Here is a 6,923-nt window from a genome sequence, read left to right as displayed (position 1 = left end):
GAAAAATGACCAACATGTTAAGAAAAGAATAGATGATGCATGGTCGTTCAGAAAAGGGCATGATTAATAGTAACAGTTACAACCAAGGTCAGTTCAGTTCAGTTACTCAGTTGTGCCCAGCTCTTTGTGACTCCATGGACTGCACCATGCCTGGCTTCCCTGTCCATCACCAACTCCCAGAGCTTGCTGAAACTAATGTCCATCAAGTCGGTGATGCCATCCAACCATCTCATCCTCTGTTGTCCCCTTCTCCTCCTGCCTTCAATCTTTCCCAGCATCAGGGTCTTTTCCAATGAGTCAGTTCTTTGCATCAGGTAGCCAAAGGACTGGAGTTTCAGCTTCAGCATCAGTCCTTCCAAAGAATATTCAGGACTGATTTCCTTTAGGATGGACTGGCTGGATCTCCTTGCAGTCCAAGGGACTCTCAACAGTCTTCTCCAAGACCACAGTTCAAAAGCATCAATTTTTGGCACTTAACTTTCTTTATAGTCCGACTCTCACATCCATACATGACTACTGGAAAAACCATAGTTTTGACTAGATGGATCTTTGTTGGCAAAGTAATGTCTCTGCTTTTTGATATGCTGTCTAGGTTGGTCATAGCTTCTCTTCCAAGAGGAAAGTGTCTTTTAATTTCTTGGCTGCAGTCACCATCTGCAGTGATTTTGGAGTCCCCCAAAATAAAGTCTGTCACTGTTTCCATTGTTTCCCCATCTAAAGTCAGGAGATGGCAGGGTGAAAACAACAAAACCTAGCCTTTCATTCTCCTTTTTCCAACCATTTAGAAGAAATTGGCTTCAGATCAGACGTTTTAGAACACAGAGCTTGATGAATTGAAAAAAATCCTGGCTTGCGCTTAAGAATTTCTAATAGATTTGCTGCTTGGATTCGCTTTTTGACACAAGGTCAGGCGTTTAATTTGTATTGTACCTCGTTTTTAACCTGGAAAATGAGCATAATTATGTTTTCTTCCTTTCAGTGATAGAGATGGTCTGAGGTTAAATGAGTAGCAGCATTTTCTTTTTATAACATTGGTGCAGGAGAGGAAGAACATAATTTGCATCCAGTCTGGGGGCTGATTAAGCCGCACCTTATCTCTACTGCTTGCACTTAATATGGAGAGGCCGAGTTTGATCTGCATTAGAAGCCTGTCTTAGTGAGGCTCTTCAGAAGGAAGATAGGTAGGGCCTGTGTGGAAGATGCCCTTTCTTGATTCCTTTCTGTCGGGAGGAAAGCAGAGAAAAATTATGTCACCGACATGCTCCGAACTGAAGTTGGTTTTATTTCCTGCCTTATATTTGGACAGTCTTATAAATTGTAAACTGCTTCTTTTTATTAATTTTACATGAAAGGCCAAGAGGTTAAAATATAATGACCTGGCAATAAGATGGTCATTATAATTTGTGTGAAAGTCCAATCATGTTTGCTGGTTTTTATTTTACTGATTTACTGATTTTTGGCTGCACTGGGTCTTTGCTGCTGAGTGCAGGCTTTCTCTAGCTGCGGTGAGCAGAGCTCCTCTCTGGTCGCGGTGTGCACAGGCTTCTCACTGCAGTACTTTCTCTTATTGCAGAGCGCAGGCTTTAGGGCACCTGGGCTCAGTGGTTGTAGCATGTGGTCTCTGCAGTTTTGTTGCAAGGGCTCAGGTGTGCTAAGTCCCTTCAGTCGTGTTCGACTCCTTGCAATCTTATAGACTGTAGCCCGCCAGGCTCCTCTGCATGGAATTCTGCAGGGAAGAATAACGAAGTGGATTGCAGTGCCCTCTTCCAGGGGATCTTCCTGACGCAAGGATTGAATCCGAGTCTCCTGCATTGGCAGGTGGGTTCTTTACTACTAGCATCACCTGGGGAAGTACAACGGACTCAGCTGCCCTGTGGCATCTAAGTGGAATTCCTGGACCAGGGATCTTTCCAGACCAGGGGTCAAATCTGTGTGCCCTGCATTGGAAGGCAGATTCCTACCCACTGGACCATCAGGGAGGCCTACTCTTTTAGCAAATGCTGCCATCAGCTCTTTTTGAGGCGCTTCCTGTACCAATTAAATTTGGTTGTGTTTATGTCTTAAACAGAAGTTCATTCACTAAGTGATGTGACCTCGTCCAAGAGAACTTGGAAAAGGCACTTGTAGTTTTATCATCTCTGGGGACTTTCTTGAAATACCAATCAATTATGAAACCTTCAAAGTTGTTCAGTAACATGGCTGTTGGATGGAAAACTAGAACAGGAGCTATCAGCAATCCATCTGTGAATAACTAACACAGTGTTGTCAGCTTGGTACACACTTGATCATTGTTACAAAATCCACAACTATATGGATGTTCACAGAATTGGTTTAATCCCTTGACCACAGATGGAGGTTTTTGGTTTCAAAATCCTTTCCTGCTTCACCAGGAAGTAAATAAAATCTCCAAGGATATTTTATTTCCTAATGGAGAAGAGAGTTTAATTCTGATAAAATAGAATGTTTAATTTTTTTCCCAGGCACTTTGTTGATCTCAAAAACCATATAAAATGGGTGTAAAAACCATATAATCATGCATTTCAAATGACTATTCTTTGTACTTTTTAAACATTCTTGTCTTGTAATCTCTTTCCTGTTGAAAACATTTCTATCTAGTCACTCGTTATCATATTTGTGTAATTATATCACAGCCTGATATGTCTTCTGGGGATTTTTAATACCATCCTGATTTTTTAAATTTCATGACTCATTTTGATAAGACTTAAAGCAGAATTATGTTATCTTTTATTTCCGTAAATGCTATCTCACACCCCCAAATACAGAGTCCTAATTGCACCATGGTTACCTTCAACCATCAACAAGTCCTTTTAGATTTGTCTCATTTCCTGAGCTCCCATCATGGCTCAGTCACTGTGATAAATAACCCTCACACAAGTTCTGTGATATTACCTCATTTTGACGGTAATATTACCTCCTTTTGATGGGTGGAGAAACAAAGGTGCAAGGAATTTCTGTGTTTTCTATAATTAGATGAAAGTGTGTTGGTCACTCTTTCGTGTCTGACTGTAGCCTGCCAGGCTCCTCTGTCCATGGGATTCTCCAGGCAAGTATACTGGAGTGGGTTGCCGTTCCCTTCTCCTAGGGGTCTTCCCAGCTCAGGGATCAAACTCAGGTCTCTTGCACTGCAGGCAGATTCTTTACTGTCTGAGCCACAAAGAAAGCAAGTAAGATTTAGACAAATTAAAGTGGACTTAAATAACTAGACTTAAATAAAATGTTTACCAATAAAAAATCAAACAACTGAGTTAAAAAATGGGAAAAAATGTGAATACTTTTCCAAAGAAGATATACAAATTGCCAATTAACACATAAAAAGATGTTCAGTCTCATTAATTACTAGGGAAATAAGACTTGAAACCACAAGGTATTATTTCACACACTCACTTTGATGGTTGGAATCAGCCACTAAGATGATTATAATGAAAACCTGTTGGTGAAGATGTAGAGAAATTGAAATTATTACATGTTGTTGGTGGGAATGTCAAAAGGTACAGCTTATTGTGGAAAAGAGCTTGACAATTCCTCAAAAGTTAAATATAGTATTATCATACAATCCATAACCTCCACTTCTAGGTATATACCCAAGAGATTTGAAAACATATGTCCACACTGAAACTTTGTACATGAGTGCTGATAGCAGCATTATTCATAACAGCCAAAATGTGGAAACAGTCCAAAATCAACTGATGGATGGACAAGCAAAATGTGTATGTATAAGCAATGGAATATTGCTCTTATTATAACATTGAATAACATTATTCCACAATAAAAAGAAATAAAGTACTAATGTATCCTACAACATGGATAGACTTTGATAACTAAGTGAAAGAAGTAAGTCACTAAAGACCAACCTTTGTATAATTTCACTTACATGAAATCTCCAGGGAAAAATTCACAGAGATAAGACGTTAGTGGTTAGAGGGGACGGAGGTGTTAGAGAGGAAATAAGGAAAGACTTTTGAGGGTGATAAAAATGTTCTAAAATTGATTGTGGTGATGGCTGTGCAGTTCTGTGAATAAACTAAAAGCCACTGAATTGTATACTTTAAAAGGGTGAGTTAGCTGGTATGTGAATCATATCTTAATGGAAACATTTAAAGATGATTAAGAGTCCTTAAACCATGTCATCTGAGAAACAATTGAAGCATTTGGAGCACATTTAGTTTAGGATTGTTGTTGTTTATCTTGAAGAGGAAAAGTTAAAATTTTACATAACCTCCTGCTCCTTCTGCCTCTGTAACTCAGCTTGCTCCTTGCAAAGTCTGGATCACGTAGGTCATATGGTCTCAAAAAGTGGGGACTCACAATACTAGGAACTGGAGCTTATCTCACTCACCCTTGTCTTGCTCTTTGCAATTGCCAAGGCCCTGCAAACCTACTTAATCATGCCTGTCCATGTATAAGAACTCTGTAACCCCTTTGTTTGGGGCTCAGAGCTTGGAGTGTTAACTCCTCTGGGCCTGCTGATGTAATAAACCTGAGTTCTCCAACTCTCCGAGTGTGATGCTTGGTTTCTCGAGTACTGGTTTCTACAACAATCGTTAAGTCATGTCTGACTCTTTGTGACCCCATGGACTGCAGCCCCCCAGGCTCCTCTCTCCATGGAATTCTCCAGGCAAGAATACTGGAATGGGTTGCCATTTCCTTCTCCAGGAGATCTTCCTGACTGAGGGATCTAACCTGTATCTCCTGCAATGGCAGGTGGCTTCTTTATCACTGAGCCACCAGGGAAGCCCATTAGCTTAGGATGGCAAAGATTAAATATCCCCATTATTTGAGGGCTGTGTTGTTACTCAGTTTCACCCCATAAGTTTCACAATATTGCAGCTCTTTTGCAGTTGGTGCATGACCAGATAATAGCTTTTCCAAAGAAGCTGAATTCCAAGTAGAAGAAGTTGTCGCTTTTAGGAACTCTGGGGTACCAGGTGGTCCTAGGTTGCTGGCTGTTGTTCTGCCTGCTGAAATGTTACCTGGAACTACCCAGTATAAAAGTAGCAGTGGGATTAGTTGATCCTTGAAGACTTGGTTGTTATTCTCCGAAACTGTCTGAATCACATGCTTTCTTTGTATTATTGCTGTTTTGCAGATTTTTAATCTCTCAGTTGGGTTCTCTCAATTATCACTTGCATGAGTCAATTCTGCCTCTTCTTGTAAAAACAATGTTTCCCATAGTCCAGAAAATGCTACAGAAAACACAAAAATTATTCTGTTCAGTTCAGTTCAGTTCAGTTGCTCTGTCGTGTCCAACTCTTTGCGACCCCATGAATCGCAGCACACCAGGCCTCCCTGTCCATCACCAAATCCAGGAGTTTACTCAAACTCATGTCCATTGAGTCGGTGATGCCATCCAGCCATCTCATCCTCTGTCATCCCGTTTTCCTCCTGCCCCCAATCTCTCCCAGCATCAGGGTCTTTTCCAATGAGTCAACTCTTCACATGAGGTGGCCGAAGTATTGGAGTTTCAGCTTCAGCATCAGTCCTTCCAATGAACAGCCAGGACTGATCACCTTTAGGATGGACTGGTTGGCTCTCCTTGCAGTCCAAGGGACTCTCAAGAGTCTTCTCTAACACCACAGTTTAAAAGCATCAATTTTTTGGCGTTCAGCTTTCTTCACAGTCCGACTCTCACATCCATACATGACCACTGAAAAAACCATAGCCTTGACTAGTTGGCAAAAATTATTACTGGTTCACTATCAAGAATAATCTGATCCAGTAGCCACCTTCCTGAATGTTTTTTCCTGTTGTTCTCTAGTCCTTTGACTAAATTCCTTTTCTGGACCCCAAGTGCACAGTAAAAGACATTCCAGTAAAAGGAGTTCCAACCCCTTGCTCCTATTTTTCAAGGTTGCTTACTTCCTTCTTACCAACCCTCCAATTGACATAAAACTCTTACATGCATGTTAATTTATGACTGATTTCTAAGTGCTTGCATTGCATTGTTCTTTAATCTCTGTGGCTCTACTGTGTGCTGCTGGGGTCTTCACCTCACCCCTGACCTCCCTTTGTCTGGACAAGGGTCTTGTGTCCTAGAATCAGGTGTCTTCCCTAACTGATCTGATTTCAGGTCTGAAATTGGGATTTGTACTCACATTCCCATGTTTGCCTCTCTAGGATAACTCATTTTAGCTTTGTATCCAGTTCTAGACTCTGATCAGCACTGCACATTTGTGTCATCCTGCATTTCCTAAGACTGGCATACTCATGCTAGTATAACATGTTGAAATATCAACTAAGAATCTATCTTATTTTGGAATCTATAGTCACAGACTTTAAACCTCTGTCCATTAATTACAGTCTTTTGTGTAAACCTTCTGGTTTCCAACCAGTCAGGGGTCTCCATGCTTATAGACAGCACACGATTAGCTTCTCCCACACAGTGAGGTTTTGGTACCTGCAAAGCAGCTCAAAGACATTGTTCTATGCCTCCCTCAAGGGGAACCCAGGACCTGCCCCAGGGCTGCACTACTGTTTCTTGGCAGCTCCATCCTTGTCTCTGCATCCCCTCCCTGCATCTGCTGGAACCTGCCCTGTGGAACTCAGAGAAGGTTCAGGGGGGCTGAGGAACCCTCAAGTAACCCTGAGAGAACTGCTCCAAGGAGGCCAGAGGGGATCCAGGATATGTAGCAGTTTTTTAAAAAAAGGGCAGGTAGTCCGAAGTCAAAAGATTGTTGTTGTTCAGTTGCTCAGTCGAGTCCGACTCTTTGGGACCCCATAGACTTCAGCATGCCAGGCTTCCCTGTCCTTCCGTTCCCTTCCCTTCCCTTCCTTACTACCTCCTGGAGTTTGCTCAAACTCATGTCTGTTGAGTCGGTGATGCCATCCGACCATCTCATCCTCTGTTGTCCCATTCTCTTCCTGCCTTCAATCTTTCCGAGCATCAGGGTCTTTTCCAATGAGTC

Source organism: Cervus elaphus, chromosome 21 (genome assembly GCF_910594005.1).
Source record: "Cervus elaphus chromosome 21, mCerEla1.1, whole genome shotgun sequence".
Classification (NCBI taxonomy): domain Eukaryota; kingdom Metazoa; phylum Chordata; class Mammalia; order Artiodactyla; family Cervidae; genus Cervus; species Cervus elaphus.
Note: the sequence above shows the minus strand (reverse complement) of the source record.